The following is a 26,377-nucleotide window of genomic DNA, read 5'->3' on the forward strand; positions in this document are numbered from 1 at the left end:
TGAAGGTCCAAACTTGGAAATAAGCAAACCTGTTTTAGGTTAAAGATTTTGCATTCTGGATCTACCAACTGCTAGCTAAATGCCTCTTGGCGCTTGTTCCTTTGAAACACACACTGTCATGAACTTGCCATCCCTCTCAGCCTCAAACTCCAGTTGCCATTAAAGGCAGTAGTCTATAACCATCTGTTAGGGGTTGAATTATGTCCCTCTAAAATCCATGTGTAGAAGTACTAACTTTCAGTACCTAAGAATGTGACACTATTTGGAGACAGGGCCTTTACAGAGGAAATGAAGTAAAAATATCATAAGGGTGGGGTCTAAACCAAATGACTCTTCTCCTCCTAAAAAGGGGAAATTTGAATACAGAGACATTGTTAGAGGAAAGACAATGTGAATTGAAAAAGAGAAGATGGCAGTCTACAAGCCAAGGAGAAAGTCCCGGAACAGATCCTTCCTTCACAGTTCTCAGAAGGAACCAACCCTGTTGATAACTTGATCTTGGGCTTCCAGCCTCCAGAATTGTGAAGACAATAAATTTCTGTTGTTTAAGCCACCCAATGTGTGGCACTTTGTTACTTCAGCTGTAGCAAACTAATGTAGCATCTTTACAATCAGCTTTCACTGCATCTATTTATTCATCAAATACTTATTGAAAGCTTGCTAATTCCCAAGACTGTTCTGGGTGCTAGAGACACAATGGTGAACAACTGCAGGCACCTTCCCTGCCATTATGGATCTTGCAATCTAATAAAGAACACAGATGTGAAATCAAATAATCACTTATGAATGTAAAATTACAAAAAGAAAATAACTAAAAAGAGACAATGAGGATGCTAAATCATTCACATAAGCAGGTGCATGACCTCATGTGGGGTGTCAAGAAAACTTCCTTGAGGCAATGACATATGAGCTGGGCCTTGAAAGATTAGCAGGAATTGGTAAAGTAACAGGAGGATGTGAAAAGTGTTCCCAGCAGAGGGAGCAGCACGTTCAGGGATAAGAGGGGAAGCTGAAGTGGGGAAAAGGAAGCCAGGGGGATTGAAGTCATCAAGGCCGCAGATCACCTCTCAAGCAAGTCCTCACAATTTGATTTTAGAATGTAGATATTTATCTTAAGACACCCTTTTATGACCTCAGATGAGTGAGCAATTCCATGTCTAAGTATATACCCAAGAGAATTGAAGACATAGGTTCACACAAAAACATGTTTACAAGTGTTCATAGCAACATTATTCATAAAAGACAAAAAGTAGAAAAAACCCAAATGTTCATCAACCGAGGAATGGATACACAAAATGTGGTGTCTCCATACAATGGATATTATTCAGCCATTAAAATGGATGGATTAATGATATATGCTACAAGATGGATGAGCTGTGAAAATACGATGTTAAATAAAAGAAGTCAGTTACAAAAGACCAATGTATTGTGTGGTTCCACTAATATTAAATGTCCAGAATAAGTAAATCTATAAAAACAGAAAGTAAACTAGTGGTTACCAAGAACTGGGGGAAGGGGAAATAGAGTGATTGCTAACAAGTACAGTTTCTTCTGGTGATGATAAACTGTTTTCCATTCAAATAATGGTGATATTTACATAACTTTGTGCATAAACTAAAAAGCACTGGATCGCATACTTTAAAAAAGTGAATGTGGCTGGGTGCGGTGGCTCACACCTGTAATCCCAGCACTTTGGGAAGCCAAGGCGGGTGGGTCACAAGGTCAGGAGTTCAAAACCAGCCTGGCCAACATAGTGACACCCCCATCTCTACTAAAAATAACAAAAATTAGCCAGGCATGGTGGTGCTCACCTGTAGTCCCAGCTACTCAAGAGGCCGAGGCAGAAGAATCACTTGAACCTGGGAGGCAGAGGTTGCAGTGAGCGGAGATTGCACCACTGCACTCCAGCCTGGGTGACAGAGCGAGACTCCATCTCAAAATAAATAAATAAATAAAAGAGTGAACGTTATGCTATGTGGATTATACCTCAGTTTTAAAATATATCAGAAAAAAGGACAAAGAGAAGCACTTCTTTTTTTGGCAGTGTGGCAGACTGAATCCATTACCACTCCCACTGAAAACAAAATGATGCCACCAAAATATTCAAAATATATTTTAAATATATTGATAAGCTTGCAAGAAACCAAGGAATAGTTAGAGGCCAAAATAAAAATGAAAAGAAGTAAACTGAATATTAAAGTTGGCTCTTACCTTGAAGTCAGTTGCCTGGTCTAGTTACTGATTTTCTGTTTCCATGACCTTATAGAATATGGAAGACAGATGACAAAACCCACAGCCCAACCAACATGGATGATCTTATAGCAAACACCTCTATCTAAAGCTAGGATTTCCCAAAGGTATCCAATTTGCGCATAAGGATAGACAATTTAGGTTGATCCATAAGAAATTGCCAATATTTGATTATTTTGACTTATGAAAAACAATTTTCTATAGTTCAACCTACACTTAGCCCTCAGTGATCCCCCTATCCAAACTCCCAGAAATTGCAAGGAAAATTGCACTTTAAAACTTGGAAATGAGTAAAGAGGAAAATAATTCCCTTGAGGAATAAATGTTCACTCAGAAATACATGCTTAGGAAAGACATTTTTGAAAAACAGGAACAAGTAAAGACATTTTCAAATGCCTAACAGATGGACCAACAGATTCTCACTAAAGAAATTTGTAATGAATGTTCATCCTACAGAAGAAAAGTGATTCCAGATGAAAGAGCCAAGATGAAAAGAAATGTCACTATTATATTAACCAAATAAAGCTAGTAGAGCTACATTATTGTCCATCAAGACAGACTTTCAGACAGAAAGACAAACAAAAGATAAAATGGTCAGCACATATTTTAAAGAGATGCATTCTCCAGGAAGAAATATTGACTAAATTCTTTCTAATAAAATATTTTTCAAATGTATTAGCAAAGGTTGACAGAAAACAAGAGAAATGAAAAAAACATATCATCATAATGACAGTTTTCAATACACCCATCTCTGTAATTGATAGATCAAGACAAAAATCATTAAAGACATAGAAAATTTGAATAAACCATAAGAAGCTTGATCTATTGAGGACTAACTGATGTATACAGAATACTACAACCAAAACACTCTATCTTTTCAAAAACAGAGAGAATCTTTATGTACTGAACGAAAAAGAAAGTCTCAAAAACTTTCCAGGAATTAGTGTCAGACACACTATCTCAGATCACAATGTGTGATTAAGTTAGAAATAAATACCAAACACACAAAACCCCTTATGTATGGAAATAAACATACATCTAAATACTCCATGGGTTATAGAAGAAATCTTAATAGGACTTACAATATATCCAGCAATAAACAATAATGGACTACCTCATTTTATAATTTGTGAAATGCAACTAAAATAGTACTTAAAAGGAAATATATAACCTTAAATATACCAATGAGAGGATGGGAGAGACTGAAATCAATAAGCTAAGTCTCTCTGCTGATCACCTTCAGTGTACCCCTCTAGATCTATTGGTTGCCCTTCTGTCCATTGTTCTGTGCTTCCAAAAGGCTTGCCTGTAAAGACTGCATCATCCCAGCTACTTTCCTTCTGACTTCCAGTTGGGTTTACTCAATGGGTGACATTGACAGGACATCAGAGGTTAGAAAGAGCGATAAGGTTTTTTATTATATCTGCTCCCTCCTTACTTAAAGCCGTGGTTTTAGCAGAGGCCCAAGGTCATGGCTTTTTTGAGCAGCCCCTCTATCAAAGGTCTGGAAAGAGTCTACCTTCACCTCACAACTTAGTACTGAGGCTTACTACTACTGCTAGTTCTGGATAACTCATCTCTTACTGGTTTCTTTAACCCTGACACACTTATGTAAATATTCTCCTCCTTAAACTCTCTTAAGTCTTCCTTTGAGTATGCATTTATTTCTTGCCAGGACCTTGGCATACAAAGCATCCTACTTAAGAAGTTAAGAGAAACAGAATAAACCCAGCGAAAGTTGATAGAAGAAAAAGTACAGATAAGCAGAAATTAATGCAATATAAAGCACATATACAGTAGAGAGGACCAACAAAGACAAAAGTTGACAAACTATTTGCATGATTGAGCAAGGAAAAAAACGAATAAAAATGTAAAGGACATAGCTAAATATGGTATAGAGATTTAAAAGATACCAAGAGAATAGTATAATTTTATGCCAATAAATTTGAAAACAAAGAAATGAATAAATCTGTAGAAAAATATAATGCAATTTCAATTAAAAATCAAGAAGATACAACCCTATCAATGAGTGTCATGCATCCATCTCAGACAGGAATCCAGGAGTCAATTACTGAGTCAATTATTAACGAATTTTGTGAGCTGATTGTTCAACTGTTGGTAGCTTGATGTTGGCCAGGGTGGGAGTATTCACACTACAAAAATAAGTGAACATTACAACAATTATAGACTTTGAGTCATTAGTTAAAAATCTGCCAACAATAAAAACTTCCGGCTTCAAGGGTTTAACCAGCAAGCTCTATGAAGCATTCATGAAACAAGTAATTCTAGTCTTCTATAAACTCTTTCAGGTAAACAGAGAATCATTTGATGAGTTTAGCATAACTTTGATGTCCAATATGATGAAGTATGAATGAGAAAAGTCACAGAACAATCTTATTACTAACCAAGCAAAAAATGCTAAATACAAAGCAAAGCAAATACAGTGATATATATAAAATACAACATGAATAAAATGGATTTTTCACAGAAATACTTTCATCAGAAGGCATAACACTTTTTTTTTTTTTTTTTTGAGACAGAGTCTCGCTCTGTCACCCAGGCTGGAGTGCAGTGGCACCATCTCGGCTCACTGCAAGCTCCGCCTCCTGGGTTTACGCCATTCTCCTGCCTCAGCCTGCCAAGTAGTTGGGACTACAGGCGCCTGCCACCACGCCCGGCTAATTTTTTGTATTTTTAGTAGAGACGGGGTTTCACCGTGTTAGCCAGGATGGTCTCGATCTCCTGACCTCGTGATCTGCCCTCCTCGGCCTCCCAAAGGGCGGGGATTACAGGCGTGAGCCACCGCGCCCAGCCTAGAAAATCTTCTAATTCGCCACTTAATAAATTTATGAACTTACGTCATCATCTCAATAGATAAAAAAGAACCTCGATAATATTCATCATTTTGAAGAAGAAGAAAAACTCCTAACATATCGAGAACAGGGGAGAATTTCTTTAACCTAATAAGGAGTAACCCCCACAAACTCGTACCCCCAGCAAAAAAAAAAAAAAAAAAAAAAAAAAAAAACGTGGTAACACATTGAATGCATTTTTTGTGAAGTCAGAAACAACTCATGGGCACTCAATCACTTTCATTACTTCCATGTAACATTGTGCTAAGGGTTTTAGCTAGCATTTTAAGGCATGGAAAAGAAATAACCTGTATAAAATAACAAGGCTTATTGCACAATATAATGTGGGAGAAGGTAGCTGTCACCATTCTCAAGGAGGAAGTTTAAAGCCAATATCTATACTATAACAAAACTTGAAGGCAAGGAGAGAAGATTTACAGAGAAAGACCTAAGAAACTAGAAAAAGTTTCCCTCCTTCTTCTTCCATAATGATTTTTCTGACAAGCAAAGCCACCGCCACCACCACCACCACCAGGGAATCATTAAAGAGCCCTAGATCTCACCAGGTACCATAGAATCTGGAAATACAGTGAGCAAGAAATCTCATTCCATCAGGCTAAGCCATCAGTAGCCATCCCAGGGTAAAGCAATTGCTCCTGCCCTCCTGGAACGATGAATCCCCTATTCTCTGCCCTCCTTGAATGGCTGGTGGTTTCAGATATGAGTGTGCTGTAGCGCTGCTCAAAGTGTAGTCCAAGGACTATTGTAGGTCTACTCTTTGTTACTGGTCACTAACAAGAAAAGTGCAGAAATGAAGAGTAAGCAAACAGAACCTGTATAGCAACTTGACACAGTCATTTCACATCTGTTGAATCTAACAATACTTTTTTTAAATTCTGGCTTATATTTGCAAGTCTTTTTTCTCAATTTTATTTTCTATTAATTTATTTTAATGTATTTTTTTAAATCATGAAGGGATTGAAAAATTTAAAACAAACAAAACAACCAAACAAACAAACAAAAAAACTGATCCCTCACCTGGGGCACTTTTAAAATTCTCAGTGCCCTGCCTAAACCCTACACCTACACCTGTTGCATCAGACTATCTAGGGTGGCACTAGACATCAATATTTCTTTATAACCCAGGCTATTCTAGTGTGCAAACAGGGTGAAGCCTTCCTCTTCAAAGCATGCCTGTGGACCAACAGCACTGGCATCACCCAGAGCTCATTAGAACTACAGAGACTCGGACTCCACCCAGACCTATGGAACCATAATTGCATTTCAACAAGAAGATTGTATGCCCACTCAAGTCTGAAAAGGTTAAATTTAGAGAATCGTATTAGAGGTATTGGTCTGCTTTTCAAGGCCCCAAGAGCACAGAGACTTTTCTGGAGAGGCAGTGTGAAGGGGGTTGTCACCAGCACTACTGTTACCACAGGGACTTTCTAATTGACTATCCTTCCCACTGCTGGCAGGGTGACCTTTCCTAAACAAACCTGTTACTGCTCTCCTGGGGCCTACAAGATCAAGTCCAAACCCCTGACTGTGCAGGATACTCACCACCCTTCACCCCATCCCCAACATTTTGTCCCCTTCTTATCTGCTCAACCTCCTTCACACATACACACACACACACTACACTTTACATACACATCACAACCACTCACATATACCACACACATGCCGTGCACACACTCCCATACATATCACATATACTCTACATACACATCATATACACACATACCACACACACTCTCACACATACCACATACACCACACACACACACACCCACCACACACATGTACACATCACAGACACCATACCCTCTCACACACACAAACACATGCCCCACACATCCTCACACACACCACACACATACACTACACACACACCCCACACACTCTACATACATATCACACACACCCACACACACACACACACACACACACACACACTCTGGACACAAGTCCATTCCTCTGCTAATTCCCCTATCTCTGTTTAAAATTCGGCCCCCTCTCAATTCTCAATTGATGTCACCCTCTTGCCTACCTAAAGAACTCCTTCCCCTGGTGGCTCACACCTGTAATTCCAGCATTTTAGGAGACAGACACATGAGAATCACTTGAGCCCAAGTTTGAGACCAGCCTGGACAACGTAGAAACTGCACTGTAATCTGGGCAGCAGAGTGAGACCCTGTCTCAAATAAATAAATAAATAAATAAATAAATAAATAAATAAAACGACTTTCCATACTTCAAGACGCAAGTCAAATATCTCCTTCTCCATGAAACTGCCTAGAAAAGGCAGGCATTTCCTCCGATTTCCCACAGCTTCTCCTACAACCATTCAAATATAGCTATGATTACAAAGTGGGAATTTTTTGTTTACATGTCTGTCTTGCTCATGGCTTTGTGCTCTCCCTACTACTTTCTCCCTATGGCACCTCACATCCACTTTGTAGCAAAAAGAATCAAGAATTTTGTAAGAATCATTGCCCAAGGATCTAACTAGATCCCAATCTCTCCTCACAACTATGTCACTGGTTCGTGGAATTTCCCCTTGAAGACGTGCGATCAATTAACCATACTCAGGAAACATTTAATAAATGCTGCCTTGGGAATGCAAAGATGAAGACGCTCATGCAGAGAATATCCTTCTGCAACATTTGACTATTCCATCCTCCATTCCCACCTGGTAAGTACTTTAAAACAGTCACAATCCAATGAAAAGTTGAGATGATGGCACTCTTCACATTTTTTCACAAAGCTTTCAAGAGTAAAGATTAAAATATTTATAAACCCACACCTATAAGGTGATATTTTAAATACAGTTAATTCCCATTATGCATGGTAGTTATGTACTATAAATTTACCTGGAACTCTCAATTAGCAAGTACTCAACCATTGCTCCTAAGGAAATACAGCGTAGGTTCCTGCAAGCCTTTGGTCACAACATCTTAATTACTGGGGGGAGTAGAGGGGCTACTCTTTATTAGGTTAAAGCGATTCCCATCTATTCTTGATGCGTTAGTTTTTCTTCTTTTTAAAATGATGAATATTATTGGGGTTCTTTTTATCTATTGAGATCATGGCATAAGTGTATTAAGGTGGAGAATTACATGAAACGATTTTCTAATATTAAGCCATCCTTGCATTTCTGGGAAAAATCCATTTTGTTCATGTGACATTTTGTACACATTATTGAATTTCCTGATTTTTTGCTTAGCATCTTTGCTTCCATAGTTACAAGCAAGATTCTCCCATGATTTTTTCATTCACACTTTAGGAGACTGGACATCAAAGTTATGCTAAATTCATTAAATGAGTCTCTTTACATAAAACGGTGTCTAAGACTGGAATTACTTGTTTTACAAATGTTTGATAGAGCTTACTGGCTAAACCCTTGGAGCCTGTGACCACACTTGTTGGACAACTCAAGTTTTTACCCACTCTGCACATGTCCACAAATGACTGTGAAAGCGTCACAACTGTTGATTTGGGAGTTACAAATAAATTTGTATCAAGTAAGTATATTCACAAATATGGAATCTGCAAATAGTAAACAGTGACTCTATCTAACAAGTGGTAGGGTAAGAGCACTAACAAACCAGAAGAGTTGCAAACCACATTATTTAAGGTCCTAGGGACTCCTGATGTGCCAGGCAAGAACACCTTGATTGCAGACTGCTGAGTCATATGGAACTCTAGGGAGAGTCCAAAGGAAGAGCTAGGTAGCTGGGGTGGCATGGGACAGCAGCTATTTACCAATCCATTAGGGAAGAATTATAATATCTTGTATTAATCACTTTAACTGAACTGGCCCTTCCTGATACCAAAGTAATACCAGGCTGAGAAATTCCAAATTTCTCCTATTACTCATTATTTTGTAAATCTGTTTGACCCACTTAGGTTGGAAATTGTATTACCTCCTCCAGACAGAAAACTTAATTGTATCTTAAGAAAGGGGAAATCTCCTGACACTGAAATAATTTTAATAGCAATCTGTTGGTACCAGCAAACCGGTTATGTTTCATGTGGTATCACCCCCAGTCTTCATGGACAGGAGCAGAGTCTTCTCTGTAGAAACTGCAGTGTTGTCCAAATTTGCAAAATGCCAGTTCTAGAGAGTGGCACACAAGTGCTGAGGGAAGTGCAAAGAACAGCCTGTTATCTTCTACTTCAGTGCTTTGATGACTGAGATGGGAGGAGTCATAGACTGGCTCTGACTCAGTGCTCTTCCAGGTATAATCTAGTCTAGAGCAGTGCTTTGCAAAATACAATGTGCTTACAAATCACATGGGAATCTTGGTAAAGTGCAAATACTGATTTAGTAGGTTTGGACTGGGGCCTGAGACTTTACATTTCCAACAAGCTCTGAGTGACTGCTGCTGGTCCAGGGACCACACTGTGCATATCAAGGGTCAAGACTGGAGTAGTGGTTCTCAGTCACACTTGGGCATTCATCAGAATTACAGAGAGAAAACCTGTTAAAGCATAGATTGCTGCCCCACTCCACCCCAGAGTTTCAGATTCAGTAGCTCTGACTTGGGCCTAATAATTTGCCTTTTTAACAAATTCCCAAGTGACAATAATGCTGGAAGTTTGCGGATGGCATGTTGAGAATTACTAATCTAGATTAGAAAGGCAAACCCTTAGAACCATGTTTCCTCCAGCATTTCCACAGACATAAAAATGCTAGCCTTTCATCATGTTGACAAAGAACTTAGATTTCCATAAAAGATATAACTCTAATGATGAAGTTCCCAAGGACAGGGGCCACATCTTGTATTCATTTGATACAATATGAATATAGTAAGAACAATTAATACAGTCTACATTTATGGCAATTAAATAATGAATTTTACTATCTGGTGTCACATTTTACCCTTTTAGTGCTTTCTGTCTCAACCGGTGCAAAGCTGATCACTAGCTGCCAACTCTTGCTCTTAATTCATTTTTACAAATTTCAAAGTCTCTCTCTTCTCTCTCCTTTTTTCCAAATGAAAAGCCCCAGAAAGAAAGCAACTGGGAGTCAGGGGGTTACAGCTCCTTCACTTTGTATCTTATGCCTGTCAAGTCAGGCATAAAAAAGATCTGTCAAGTCAGGCACGGTGGCTCATGCCTGTAATCCCAGCACTTTGGGAGGCCAAAGCAGACAGATCACCTGAGGTCAGGAGTTCAAGACCAGCCTGACCAACGTGGAGAAACCCCATCTCTACTAAAAATACTAAATTAGTCAGGCATGGTGGCACATGCTTTTAATCCCAGCTACTCAGGAGGCTGAGACAGGAGAATTGCTTAAACCCATGAGGCAGAAGTTGTGGTGAGCTGAAATCGCACCTTTGCACTCCAGCCTGGGCAACAAGAGTGCAACTCCATCTCAAAAAAACAAAATTGTCAAAATGTAAGTGCTCAATAAATATCTGAGGAAAAGGAAGGAAGGAAAGAGTGAAAGAAGGAAGGGAGGAAGGAAAAAAGAGAGAGAGAGAAGAGAGAGAAAGAAAGAAGAAGGGAAAAAGAGGGAGGAAACATAATATCATTAGTTAAATTTGTAGTTTGCCATTGGCATGTCTTCAAAATTATTAAGCTGAATAGCTTTCTAAAGGCAGAATTTTGTTGCATTTTAGTTGGGCCTTTATTCCAGATGAAGTCCTTCCAGCAATAAAAATTCAAATGATTTCTTAATAATAATGATAATAAGCTTTCTAAGTCAAAGTGTTATGATACTCTTAGCTTATACAATGCAGTTGGCAACTAGGTCACCATGTATAAACATTATCTATAACTTTATCTTTCTTCTAACTGATATATCAGCAGATTGATTTCTCCTGTAAAAAAGATAGCAACTACCAACCGGAGACAATCACAGTCTATTTAACCAGCTAAATAATTAAAGACCAGATGTTTGCCCACAGCAAGTCAACTGTCCCTTAACTAAGATCTTCCAAGAACTGATGAGACTTGGCTGCCTGTCCTGGTGATCAGACCAAGGTCTACTTACAAGCATTTACAGGTGCCTACTGCATGCTGGTGATTTCTGGGAATAAGAGGGAGATTAAAGGAGAATCAGGTGCAACCTATAGTTGGCAGTTTATCTAGAGAGAAGAGCAGGTAAATAAGTAGCTACATTATAAGAGAGGTATGTACAAAGGCTATGGGATGGTGGAGATAGTGTCAAAATAACTCCTTGGGAGAGTCAGGAAAGACTTGGGAAAGGGTGACATTTATGCTGGCTGTAAAAGAAGATATAAAAGTGAACTTAGAGCTGAGAGTCAAGACACAGTGTTTTCTAAGCAGAGAACGGACATGCAGACATATTGCAAGTACCTTCTAAGAGAAAAACAAACATCATTAAACCAGTGAGGAGAGGGGGTAATCCTGTATCTCAGCATTGAGCATCTGTCACATGTGTTCACCCAGGCCTATACTTGTAGGCACAGTTTAACTCAGGGCTTGATGACAACAGCAAACAATTCATTAAGAGTGACTGTGGGGCCAGGCGCAGTGGCTCACACCTATAATCTCAGCACTTTGGGAGGCCAAGGTGGGCAAATCGCTTTCTATCTCAAAAAACAAGACAAAACAACAACAACAACAAAAAGAAAGACTATGGCATGAGAACCATGTAGCATTTACTGCACAACTCCAGTAGCATGCACACAGTTCCATATCTACTGAGATAGGTTTAGCATTAATTTCCAGTTTCTCATCACCAAGGAACTGGTCAAAGTCTTAGCCACTGGAACTGTTACACCAGATTTCAAATATTCTTTCATTATTTGTGATCTGCTGATCCACTCTTCTGAGTCTTATGCTGTTTTCATCCCAATACAGTCTGCCCTGTTTTCTCGGACCAGAACCTGTACTTTCAATGCCTGTTTCAACGTATATTCAAAGGACACTTTCATAACAGAGACTTTGCCAATAGTTTTGCCATGAAGAATTCTCCTGCTTACTATGTGAATTGTTGGCCCACAAATGACTTCTCTTGTGGGGGTCTGTCCCTCAGACACTGACCCAATGATGGATGAATAATGTACACTGACACAGATATTCTGCCTGTCAGTCTGGCTAAGGGTCAGGGACCCTCACAGATACCAAGGAAGGTGCTGTAAAGAGTAGTAGCCATGGCCCCATTCAACCAGCAAAGCTCACATTTATTCAGTATGGATTAAATGACAAAGGTCTTGAGTAAACACTGCTAGAGGGTAATTGACCTGGTTGCTGATCCCCTAGTAGAGAGCAATTATGCAACCCCGGTTGATCAAAGGTTCGTCTCAGGACCACATGAGTAAATAAGCTATTTAGATAAACTACTCTATATTCCTATGTATCTATGCCCTAAGCTTTTAAGAGAGTTCAGTTGCCTTCAGCCAAACACTTTATGCAAACCCTCAGGCCTTCCAAGAGGGTTTGTGTTTAATTCCTATAATTTCATCTTAAAATTTTTCCCACCAGCCTGACTGAATTCCCATTTTCTCTCTTTGGTGACAAAGCCCTGCAGCTTTCTCTCCCTCTTTCTTATTTAAACATTTACTTTCCAGAGCAGCTTCCTGTTTGTTCTTAGTGATTAGCAGTCTCCTGTGGTGGAACAAGGAGAAAAGCATGGTATATCTTGAGGCTTTTTGGTGAAATAAATACCTTCTTGAATGGATTTGAGCTGAAAATGGGTCCCCCTTGTGGTGAAGTTTCCCACTGGGGGAAAAAGAAACACATGGCCGGCCAGGTGCTGTGGCTCACGCCTGTAATCCCAGCACTTTGGGAGACAGAAGCCAGTGGATCACGAGGTCAGGAGCACGAGACCAGCCTGGCCAACATGGTGAAACCCCGTCTCTACTAAAAATACAAATATTAGCCAGGTGCGGTGGCAGGCATCTGTAATCCCAGATACTTGGGAAGCTGAGGCAGGAGAATCGCTTGAACCCAGGAGGCAGAGGTTGGAGTGAGCCAAGATTGTGCCACTGCACCCTAGCATAGGCGACAGAACAAGACTCTATCTTAAAACACACACACACGCACACACATACACACGGATTCACTCATTCAACAATATTTATGAAGCATCTGCTATATGCCTGGCATTATCCCAGGTGTTAGGATATGGTGGTAAGCAAAACAGATTTAAAAATCCTTGCCAGTCTGAACTGTATGATGCCCCTGAGTAATTTCATAGGAGATCAAGCTTGCACCTTTAAACCATTCCGAGATGACCATCACGCATCACGCAGGCTATACAAAGACATGAAGAAATATAAGAGCAGAATCATTCAAGGAGCTGTGGAAAACCATGCCTGTTATTTCTGTGCTTCTCCCATCTAACACAAGTGCCTGGTATAATTTATTACTTTATTCAATAAACATTTATTGAGTGCCTACTATTTATAAGGCAGTTATATTCCAGAACAATATTTTTCAAACTTTAACGTATATATGAATGACTTGGAGATCTTGTTAAAATGCAAATTCTGATTCATTTGATGCAAAAGTGGGGTTGGGGTGGGGTGCGGGGCTTAGATTTTGCATTTCTAACATCCTTCCAAGTGATGCCAATGTTGCTGGTTCATGCACCACACTTTGACATAATTACTTACATTCTGGTGGAAGACAGGTAAGTCAACAATTAGAGAATAGTAAGTTGAGGCCAGGTATGGTGGCTCATGCCTGTAATCCCAACACTTTGGGAGGCTGAGATGGGCTGATCACTTGAGGTCAGAATGCTTGAGACCCTGTCTCTACAAAAATACAAAATAAGCCGGGCGCAGTGGAGCACGCCTGTAGTCCCAGCTATTCGGGAGGCTGAGGCAGAATTGCTTAAACCCAGGAGGCAGAGGCGGAGGTTGCAGTGAGCTGAGATAGCACCACTGCACTCCAGCCTGGGCAACAGAGTGAGACTCTGACTCAAAAAAAAAAAAAAGAGAGAGAGAGAGAGGCCAGGCGCGGTGGTTCATGCCTGTAATCCCAGCACTTTGGGAGGCCAAGGCAGGCGGATCATGAGGTCAGGAGGTCGAGACCAGCCTGGCTAACACAGTGAAACCCTGTCTCTACTAAAAATACAAAAAATTAGCCGGGCGTGGTGGCACATTCCTGTAATCCCAGCTACTCAGGAGGCTGAGGCAGGAGATCACTTGAACCAGGGAGGCAAAGGCTGCAGTGAGCTGAGATTGCACCACTGCACTCCAACCTGGGGGACAGAGCAAGACTCCATCTCAAAAAATAAAAAATAAAAACAGAGAGAGAGAGAGAGAATGGTAAATTGATATATAGAAAACACAGGGTAGCAGGGGAATGGAAGAGGACCCAGAGTAAGAACTAAAGATGGGGACAATAGGATGAAATTGGTCTCCTGAAATATAACTCTGAGTCCAGTATGAAAGGTAATGAGGGAGAGACTGAAGACATAAGCTAATACTCATACCAATAAGGATAACATTTATTGAGTATTTACATCACGCTAAGCATTGTGCAAAGTGCTTTATAGCCTGAAACTCATTGAATCCTCTCAATAGCCCTATGAGACAGGTAGCTATGGTAGACAGAATAATGTCCCCCAAAGATGCTTATGTCCTAATCCCTGTAAACTGTCGATATGCAAAGGAGAATTAAGGTTGTGTAGGAAATGAAGTTTACTTGTCATCTGATTTTAAGCTAGGGAGAGTATCCCAGATTACCCAGATAGGCCCAGTGAAACCATGAGGCTCCTTACAGGGAAAGAGGGAAATCGAAGAAGAGTCCGTGTTCGAGTGATGCCATTTGAGAAAATCTCAACCAGCCACTGCTGGCTTTAAGGACAGAAAGGGGCCATGAACCAAGGAATACAGGCACCCTCTAGAAATGGAAAAGCAAGCAAAAGACAGTTTCCCCTTGAGCCTCTAGAAGTAATGCAGCCCTACCAACACCTTAATTTTAGCCCAGTGAGACCTATTTCAGGCTTCTGACCTCTAGACCCATTAGATAATAAACTTGTGCATTTTTTAACTTTTAATTTTTATAGGTACATAGTGGGTATAGATATTTATGGGATACGTGAGACCAATACAGGCATATAATGTGAAATCATCACATCAGGGTAAATGGGGTATCCATCCCCTCAAACATTTATCATTTCTTTGTGTTACAAACATACCAATTACACTCTTTTAGTTTTGTTTTTTGTTTGTTTGTTTGTTTGTTTTTGAGATGGAATCTTGTTCTGTTGCCTAGGCTGGAGTACAGTGGTGCCATCTCAGTTCACTGTAAGCTCCGTCTCCCGGGTTCAAGCAATTCTCTTGTCTTAGCCTCCTGAGTTGCTGGAATTACAGGTGTACACCACCATGCCCGGCTAATTTTTGTATTTTTAGTAGAGATGGGGTCTTACCATGTTGGCCAAGCTGGTCTCAAACTCCTGACCTCAGGTGATCCGCCTGCCTTGGACTCCCAAAGTGCTGGGATTACAGGTGTGAGCCACTGTGCCCAGCTCTTTTAGTTATTTTTAAATGTATAATAAATTATTGTTGTCTGTAGTCCCCCTTTTGTGCTCTCAAATACTAGATGTTATTCATTGAATTTGTATTCTTTTAAGCCACCAGGGTTGGGGTAATTTCTTACAGCAGTCATTGGAAATGAATACAGTACTCTTTAAAGATAAGGAAATGGATGCACAAAAGTTCATTAACTTACTAGTAAGTAGCTAGTTTGGGGTCTGAACTCTGGACTCATGTTAACTACACCTTAGTAGATTCTGGACCTAAGAAATAGGATTTGACAGGATTTGGTAACTATCTAATATGCAAGGATCCAGGAGATGAAGAAATCTAGGACACCACCAAGGTTTCTAGTTTAAACCACTGTTGGGGAAATGACACCACTCATTGAGGAAAATATAAGAAACGAATGGGCAATTAGTAATTATGGGAGATGCTTAAAGCATATTTGTATTTAAACTGAACACTCAAATCCAGATTCTGCCAGTAGTCAAGCTAAACTATGGTAATTCTCCTAAGACATAATATCCTCAATCTGATCTTCTCTCTGGCTTCTCATTCAAGTTCAATAGATGCAAAGTTGGGATGAAGAGATGCAAAAAACATCATGTGAGAGATACTGTCAAACAGGGTCAGCCTTTATCTTTCAAAAGAGGACATCTCTGTGGTGGGAGAATTATTATTATTCAATTGGCACTTCTCTTCAATGTTATGAACTCAAGATCAACTTAGAAAATAGCTGCCTATCAAACATTACAAATTCCCTCTGCTTCAACCCACAATACAATTCAAAGATTTGAGGAATCTCCTTTGAGAGACATTTTTTAACTTTAAGTTCAGAGGAAAATGTCCTACTGGCTAATATAGCTAAAATTCCCTGCCTGAGAAAGGCTCTGCTGTATAAGCAGGAACTCATAGGCTTTGAAGTTTCAATGACTTGGGTTTCAATGTTGGTTCTGCTGCTTACTATCTGTGTGATCTTGGACAAGTTACTTAACCTCTCTGAGCCTTCTTTCCTCATTATTGTGAGGATTAAATGAGACACATATGTAAAATGCCTGGTATATGAAAGGCACTTAATCAACATTTCCTTTAACTTTTAAATCAGAAAAATCTATAGTAAAACAGAAAGGAAAAAATCTGCTGGTAATGTATCATTACCTATTATGGGAAGACACTTTTACACAGTACATTTTTATCACCTCTAAAATGTGCGTGAGTCTTGGCTGCTACTTACCAAGTAAAATGGAGATCTCTGACATCTACCACATAACTCAACTGATTTATTACCCAGGTTCAAATTCCGAGTTTCCATGCTCTGCAGGGCCTGCTGGAATGACAACTTCACTTATACACGAAGACCTGGGTGGGATCAAATTTCCCCTGCTCTTCTAGGGTCATTCAACTCAGTCAGCTCATCACGTGTAACCCATGTAAAAGCAGGCCCCCATGAAGTCCAGTCTCAAACCACAGTTGTACCAAAGAAATAAAGAACACCAGGAACATGAAATAGAAGAATCAAATATTTCCTCTTTTCTAGATGATCTCCCCTCCACAACTACTCACAGTTATGCTCTGCTCTCAGAAAGTCACACTTTACTCCCTTACTTTATTCAGGTCTCTGCTTAAGTGTCACCTGTTCAAAGACACCTCCCTGATATCTCTGTCTAAGCATCTTTTGTTTCTGTCCCTTTATCCTGTTTAATGTCTCTTCACAGACACTGTTACTATCTAAAACTATATCATAGATTTATGTTTGAGTATTGTCTACTTCTTCCACTCTCATATAAGCTCTAGGAAGACAAGATCTTTTTCTGTTTTGTTATGATTGTTATCATCATGATTCACTGCCGTATACCCACACTTAAAACTGATCTAGGCACACAACAGATGCCCAATAAATTTTGTTAGCTGAATATCAAAAGATCAGTGTTCTTATATTATAGATATGTAACTCAAGTAAAGGAACAAAGAACAAAGATGCTCGAGAAAGGACAGTGTTCTTTTAACTTGACCAGTGGAGCCAACATAGATTGACCTTATAAGGGTCTATTTGGGAATATGAGAAACACCCTCTCCAAATAACCTGCTTTGTTCTTTTCCAAAAGGCATACAGCACAGATTATTGCTCAGAACAGTGAGTTCATACTGAGAGCAGAGGGAGTAGAGAGCAAACAATAGTTTATGTGGAGGTAAGAAGTAAGCGGCTGGAACGAAAGTTGGTACAAAAGCACAAAAGCTTATGGTCCCGTGAGGAAAGTAATCTCAAGTTCTGGGGTGGCTTCACTTAAGAGGGCATAGTTTTTCAGAGAATAAGGGAAGAAGGCCTATGAAGCTCAGGGCAAGATGTACACACAGAACTAATTTCCCTCTTTTCTGCACACTTTGGGCACACACAGGTTAGGTAATTATTAGTTTATCTGATTTAACTTGCCTCACTCTGAAATACTTCCCAAGAGTGAATGTGCTTTGTTTTTCTCTATATCACCAGCTTCTACTTCAGTGCCTAGTATTGTTGAGGCTCAGAAAACAAATGAAGGCCTCAGAATCAAAAGTTTTTTCTCTGCTCTTCTCATGCCCTCCTGTCTCCCAGACCCATTCTGCCCCAAGGCGGGCCATAGAAATTATAATCCCTCTTCCTCAAGGCGGTTCATAGAAACCAGAACCCCTTTTCCCCAATGCCAGCCATAAAACCTAAAAATATTAATTTTCTCTCTGTTTTATGTTTAAAACTGGCCACATAGCCAGGCATGGTGGCACGCGCCTGTAGTCCCAGCTACTCGGGAGGCTGAGGCAGGGGAATCGTTTGAACCCGGGTGGTGGAGGTTGCAGTGAGCCAAGATCACACCACTGCACTCCAGCCTGGTGACAGAGCAAGGCTCTGTCTTAAAAAAAAAAAGAAAAGAAAAGAAAAGAAAGGAAAACTTTCCATAGAGAAATGATCTGACTTGCCTTGTTTGACTACAGATCATGTAACCACCCAATGTGTTCACCTTACCTGCTGCCTAGACAGAGCTGATTTATCAAGATTGGAATTACAATGGAGAAAGAGTAATTCACACAGAGCCAGCTAGGCAGGAGATCGGAGTTTTATGATTATTCAAATAAGTCTCCCTGAGCATTCAGGGATCAGAGTTTTTAAAGATAATTTGGTCGGCAGGGGATTGCAAAGTGGGGAGTGCTGACTGGTCAGGTTGGAGATGGAATCATAGAGGGCCCAAGTGAGTTTTTTTTGCCGTTTTCTGTTCCTGGGTGGAATGGCAGAATTGGTTGAGCCAGGTCTGGGTGGTGTCAGTTGATGCATCCAGTGCAGGGTCTGCAAAATATCTCCAGCACTGATCTTACGTTTTACAATAGTGATGTTATACCCAGGAGCAATTTGGGGAGGTTCAGACACTTGGAGCAAGTAGCTGCATGACCCCTAAGTCAAACCATGAACTGAATTCCTTCCCAAAGTCAGTTCGGCCTATCCCCAGGAGGGAACAAGGACAGCTTCAAGGTTAGAAGCAAGATAGAATTGGTTAGGTCTGATTTCTTTCACTGTTATAGAGAGTAAAAAGTTTCCTCTTCAAAGTACCCCTTCTTGTTAAATAATAAATTGTTAAGTGTTAGAAGTGATAGTTTCTTTTAAAGACTTTCTTCAAGCCTCCTTGCTTTGTGCTAATAACTCTTTGTTAAGCCCTATCCTATGTAACTGTTGGACATGTTCACAAGCACATTCCAGCTCACAGTCTATGCCCCTTCCTTATTTGGAAATGTCATCGCTTCCTTAAACCTTTTATAAGCAACTTCTTTGTTCTTCTTTGCACTTGCCTATTTAGGAAAGTTTTAGGCTATTAGCAAATTGGGTATCAGTTTAAGATTGTGAGGTTCAGCTCCAGTCAATGGATGCTGGACACAGCAGTAAGGACAATCCAAATGCATAAGGGATAAATATGTCTGCTTTTCCATTGTTCAGGTGTGCTCTCACCATTGCTCCATCTGCGATGGGGCACCCTTTCTGCAGAAAGTAAAGATTGCCTTGCTGGGAGATCTTTTGTCTCTGTGCTGACTTTTCTTTGCCACACCAATTATTTCTAACAATTTTGGTATTTCTAACAACTGTCATAATTTCCTCAGTTATAATTTTGCATAGGTGGTTTTAGTCATAAGACCCCCATTGCAGAGTGGGGCCAGCCCCATAGCCAGAAGAAAGGACTGAATGCTCAGAGAGGCCAAGAAGAATCCCGGCAGATCTTGCTGGGTTTCCCACTCAGTCCATTAGCAGGAGATCTTATCCTTTTTGTCCAATCATAGTTCTACACAGCTGTCCATACTTTGTTGAACCTAAGCATAAAAATGGGCAATTTCCCCTTTATCTTTGGGTCTTCATTCTGGAGGCTCTTATTTATAACATTAAATAAATTTGTATGAGCTTTCCCTGATTCTCTGCCTTATTGTGAGTTGACTTTTCAATGAACTATCAGAAGGCCAAGCTCTTGATCCTGACAGTATATTTCAGATTTCAATAAAAACTTGTTAAATAAATACATGATAGAAAACAATGTTATTTGTCAATAATTAAAATACCAAGATATAAAATTGCCATTTCTTTAAACTTTTGGCTCACACATACCTTTTAGCAGAGATATAGCAGGATGGTGAAAAAAAAAAAGAAAAGAAATAAATACCAGCTTTATATTCAGGAAATTCTGGCTTTAACCCTGGCTTCTAATACTCTATATTAAAATCAAGATTTTGTTATTTAAACCACCTGGTTTGTTACTTTGTTAGCAAAGCCCCAGGAAACTAATATAAAGGGCAAAATAGAGGACGAGGGAGGGAGAGAAGAAAGATAGCAACGTCAGCTTAGTAAACTGAGTCTCTCTGGAAGAAAAAAGAAAAAAGACAAACATTCACCAAAAGCTAATTTGTTATGGGTTTTTTTGTTTTTTGTTTTAGACAAACTCAGCCAATTGTCAACCAGAAAATGTTTAAACTTACTTATAGCCTGGAATCCCACTCCCCTGACTTTGAGTTGTCTTGTCCCATCTTTCTGGATCAAACCAATGTATTTCTAAATGTATTTGATTGATGTCTCACGCCCACCTAAAATGTATAAAACCAAGCTGCACCCTGACCTGAGGGCTGAGAGCTGTGTCACAGGCCATGATCCCTCATATTTGGCTCAGAATAAACCTCTTCAAATATTTTACAGAGTTTGACTCCCTTCAGTGACAAAGTTAAGCTTTTAAATCAAAACATTTTAGAAGAAGAAAGCTAAAGTAAACCAAAAAAAAAAGAAAGATGAAAGGAAAAAACAATGAATTACAGGAAAAGAAAAACAGAGAGACAGGACTAATAAATACATCTAAGAACTGAATCTTGGAAGAACAATGAAATAGGTACCTTAACTGGCTAATGTAATTTTAAAAGGCAACACAAAATGTACACATTTAGAAGTGAGAAAATATACATGCACATAAAGGGAATTTTAAAAGATTATAAAAACTGAATGATTTAGATTATTTTAATACAAATTACAAGTTCATATTAAATATAAGTTAATTTACCGAAAATGACAGCAAAAGAGATGGAGAAAACCAAGGAGACAAAATACTACAAAGAAATTGAGAAAGTTATCAAATGGTTACCCTTTTAAAAACACTGAATTCAGACCATTTCACAGAGGGGTTCAATCAACTTCAGTCAAATCCACAAGGAACAAAGCTTGCCAGTGTTATTAAAATAGTTTCAAAGCAAAAAGGGAAAAGGCTATTCAATCAGTATTTACAAAACCAGTGTAACTTTGACATCAAATAACACAGAAAACTGAAAACAACACAGAAAACTATAGACCAATATTTTATGAACACTATTTAAAAAGCCAAAATAGGCCAGGCACTGTGGCTCAAGCTTGTAATCCCAGCACTTTGGGAGGCAGAGGCGGGCGGATCACGAAGTCAGGAGATCAAGACCATCCTGACTAAGACGGTGAAACCCCGTCTCCACTAAAAATACAAAAACTTCGCCGGGCGTGGTGGCAGGCGCCTGTAGTCTCAGCTATTCGGGAGGCTGAGGCAGGAGAATGGCGTGAACCCGGGAGGCAGAGCTGGCAGTGAGCCGAGATGGCGCCACTGCACTCCAGCCTGGGCGACAGAGCGAGACTCTATCTCAAAAAAAAGGCAACATGACCAAGGATTCAATGAAGAAATTTAAAAATTCAACGTATTAAAAGATCAAAGGAATGTCAACCTAAACGAAAAAACTGAGGCCAACTTAACATAAGTAGAGATTTTATTTGGACCAAGTTTGAAGACTGCAACCTGTGAACATAGATTTAAGTTGCCCTGAATACATGTTCTGATTAGTCGCGGTTACAAGTAGGTTTCTAAAGAAACAGAAGAGGCGGTTCCTAAGTTGCTTACCAAGAATTTGTATTAAAACCACATAAGCTACTGATTGACCATACATTGTTTTCCGTATCAAAACTCCAGGAAGATGAAAATAATGGGTGAGGCAGGTAGTCAGGAACAAAATGCCTTCCTCTTTTTTTTTTTTTTTTATTTTTTAAAAGGCAGGATCTTGCTATGTTGCCCAGGCTGGTCTCCAACTCCCGGGCTCAAGTGATCCTTTTCTGCCTCAGTCTCCAGAGTAGCCGAGACTATAGGCATGCACCACCATGCTTGGCTAATTAAAAAAAAAAAAATTTAGAAACAGTTTCTTGCTGTGTTGCCCAGGCTGGCCTCCAAATCCTGGGCTCAATCAATCCTCCTGGCTTGACCTGCCAAAGCACCAGTATTATGGGCATGAGCTGATATGCCCACCATCCTCTGTACTCTTTATTGCATCATCATACAAAATTAATACTTAAATATACACACAACTTCAAATCTCCCCCATCCACCTCCCAGTTTTCAGCTCCCTTTCTTAGCTAATTTTTCCCAAAGAGTCTTTGGTGGTTACTGCTTTTACATCTTCAACTCCCACTTCCTTTTCAATCAGTTGTGATTGTACTTCCATCTCCACCACTCCACAGGCACTGCTCCCATCAGAGTCAACATGACCTCATCTTGCCAAATCCAGTGTTCACTTCTCTGTCCTTGTCTTTCTTCAGCAAACACTTAGGGCTTTCAAAAAAAGCTGACCACTTCCTCATTGAAATACTCTCTCCACCAAGCTTCTGCAACACTACACTCTCCTGTTTCCCTTCTAAGTTCTGCCTTTATGTTTTCAGGCCCCTCCTCCTCTATTTCAACTCTAAATACCAGAAGACCAGAGGGCTGTGTTCTTGGTCCTTTTCTTTGTAATTTTTTAGTCATGTTACCAAACCAAACCAGGGTCTGCTCACTCAGTGCAGTAAAGCCAAACATCTACACCAAGGTTTTGCAGCAGGGGGAAAAAGAAGGCATTTATTTGCAGGGCACCAAGCAAGGAGAATCAGGCAGCTCACACTGTAAGACCTCACCTCCTCAATAGCTTACAAGCAAGAGTTTTTAAAAGCAGGGATAAATTTCAGGGAAGCAGAAGTTACAGGCAGAATTTTAAGGCATATATGGAGGTTATATATTGATTTGGCCTAAAAAGACAGTATATATTGAAGCAGGAACTTACAGGTCATAGGTGGATTCAAAGATTTTCTGATTTGGAGTTGGTTAAGGAAGGGAAACTTTGTCTAAAAACTTGGGATCGGCAGAAAGGAATGTTAGGTCTGGCCCACGGGTATGACGTTCTTTAGGCTCCTGAGGAAGAAATTTAGAAAAAAGAACTGCAGTTAGAGTTCAGTTCTCAGTCGCCCCTTCTCTGAGGTCTACATGCCAGTGGATCCATTTGGTGGGGGTCTGTGTTGCTGAAGAGTAACTCAGGGACATAGGTTAAGATGTTGTCTTAAGTTCCCATAGGGAACCAAACATCTCGTGACTCTAACTACCTTGGCTATTGTTTTCAGCTACTATTACCTTCTTGCTAATCAAGTTGTTTATTTACTTCTCAGGGCTAGTGAGGCGGCTAGTTCACTGCATAGAATTTCCCTGGAAGGAACTCAGTATTTTCCTCTATTTCCATGCTTGGCGAGGAGGGTGAGGGGGCCCTAAGAGGGATCCCTGCTCCATCTCTGTCGTGTGACAGACAAGCAACTTAATCTTTCTGAGCCTTAATTTCCTCATCTATAAAATGACAGTTAATAATAGTACCTATCTCATATAATTCTGTCAGTCAAAATAAAAATGTAGAGATGAATCCCTAAATTTAATATTTTGTTTGGGAAGAAAGAATTGCAGTTTGGGCCATTCACACAAACCTGGTGGTCTTCGGTATGTTTGAATAGCAAAGAATGGCTTTTTGAAGTTTTGAAACAGGAAAAGTTCCCTTCTTCCCCTTGCAGGGCGTGTGACGGGGGTGTGGCATGCTTCTTCAGTGCCCCGCTGCTCACATCTCTAACGGGAGCATACAGACGTCAGGTTGTGGGACTCCGACCCCATGGCAGTGTCTGGGGTGAATGTTGACAGCTGAAGCCCCAGTGGGTGTGTGTTACAGGGTGCTCTTTCAGTTTAGCCGTCCGTAGGCAGCTTGTGCTGTCAGCTCAATTAGACACCCTGCCTTATCGCAGGGACAGAGGACTTTCTGTATCATGGGGTTTCTTGCCCTGGTGTACCAGAAGAATCAGATCACACGTAGGCTTGGAGAATGAGTGCAAGGTTTATCGAGTGGAAGTAGCTCTCAGCAGATGGGGGAGCCAGAAGGGAGATGGAGTGGAAGGTTGTTTTCCCCTGGAGCCAGGCCACTCAGCAGCCTGGCTTTCCTTAGACCGCCCTGGCCAAAGTCCATGCCGTTCCTCCAGTTGATGGCCTGCCCGCCTGCGGGCCTACTGGTGTCTGTCAGTATGTCCTTAGGCCAGTGAGTTCCTCTCAACCTCCAGCTGCTTATGTCTTCTTCCACTGGTGTGATCTTCTCAATGTCCAGCCGCTTGTGTGTCTGCCCACTAGGGTCTCAGGGTTTTTATAGGCACAGGATGGGGGCATAGGGGCATGATGGCCAGGGTGGTCTTGGGAAATGTAACATTTGGGCATGAAAACAAATGCTTGTCCTCACCTAGGTCCGTGGGCACAGGCCCAGGGGTGGAGCCCTCGCCAGGGTCCCGCCCTTCTCTGCCCAGCACTTCCCTGCCCTACTCCCATATCAGTTTTATAGAAAAGGACAAATGTTATGTATTCTTCTGGCATGACTAAGAATTTAGGGAGTTAGAAAGCTTCAACTGGTGAATGGTGGTTGTGGACACAATTAGTGCTAGCCATTGGCAGCAAGTTATCTCAGAAGGTAGAGATAAAACTGGTTTCAGGTTGCAACAAGCAGTTCAGGCAATTTGGGCTTGCAGAGAATTACATTCTTTCAGCAATGTTGTACCCTGCGTGCTTGTTCCCTCTGGCTTCTCAACTCTGTTTCAGTTATGTGTAACAAGAATGACCCAATTCTTTTTTTTTTTTTTTTGAGACGGAGTCTCGCTCTGTCACCCAGGCTGGAGTGCAGTGGCCAGATCTCAGCTCACTGCAAGCTCCGCCTCCCAGGTTCACGCCATTCTCCTGCCTCAGCCTCCCGAGTAGCTGGGACTACAGGCGCCACCACCTCGCCCGGCTAGTTTTTTGTATTTTAGTAGAGACGGGATTTCACCGTGTTAGCCAGGATGGTCTCGATCTCCTGACCTTGTGATCCACCCGTCTCGGCCTCCCAAAGTGCTGGGATTACAGGCTTGAGCCACCGCGCCCGGCCAAGAATGACCCAATTCTTATGATCAACTTTCATGACTGTTATGAGAATTAAACGAATTAACATCTGTAAAGCATTTGAAACAGAACCAGCCAGGTAATAAGTCATACTTCTCAAACTTTAAGGCATATTAGAATCACTTGTGGCTTTTAAAAATCTTGGTATCAATCCCATATCCCATAGCAATTAAACTAAAGTCTCCAAAACTTGTCTAATACCTAATTAGGCACGGGGTTTTATTGTTGTTATTTTGTTTTGAGACACGGTCTTGCCCTGTCAGCCAGGCTGGAGTGCAGTGGCATTGTCAGAGGCTTTTGAACCAGAGCAACTCCTTCTTGAATAGGGGCTGGGTAAAATAAGGCTGAGACCTACTGGGCTGAATTCACAGGAGGTTAGTCATTCTAAGTCGCAGGATGAGATAAAATGTCGGCACAAGGTACCGGTCACAAAGGCCTGTACATTAATTATATACACTAATTATAATGCATTATCATGCTAAAAGACATGCCCAGCAGTGCCATGACAGTCTATAAATGCCATGGCAATTTCAGGAAGTTACCCTATATGGTCTGAAAAGGGGTGGAATTCTCAGTTCTAAGAATTGCCCACCCCTTTTCTGGAAAACTCATGAATAATTCGCCCCTCCTTTAGCATATAGTCAATAAATAACCATAAAAAGCGGCAACCAGCAGCCGTTGGGGCTGCTCTGCCTATGGAGTAGTCATTCTTTTGCATCTTTACTTTCTTAATAAACTTGTTTTCACTTTATGGATATGCCTCAAATTCTTGCATGAGATCCAAGAACAGCACAATCATGGCTCACTGCAGCCATCTTGGGTTCAAGCCATCCTCCCACCTCAGCCTCCTGAGTAGCTGGGACTCTAGGGACAAGTCACCACACCCAGCTAACTTTGTTTAGTTTTTGTAGAGATGGGGCTTCCACCATGTTGCCCAGGCTGGTCTCAAACTTCTGGGCTGAAGCTATCCTCACACCTCAGCCTCCCAAAATGCTGGCATTACAGGCATGAGCCACTGCACCCGGCCTATTTTTTTAATTTTCAGGTAATTTCA

Source organism: Rhinopithecus bieti, unplaced genomic scaffold (assembly GCF_001698545.2).
Source record: "Rhinopithecus bieti isolate Rb0 unplaced genomic scaffold, ASM169854v2 scaffold_2453, whole genome shotgun sequence".
NCBI lineage: Eukaryota > Metazoa > Chordata > Mammalia > Primates > Cercopithecidae > Rhinopithecus > Rhinopithecus bieti.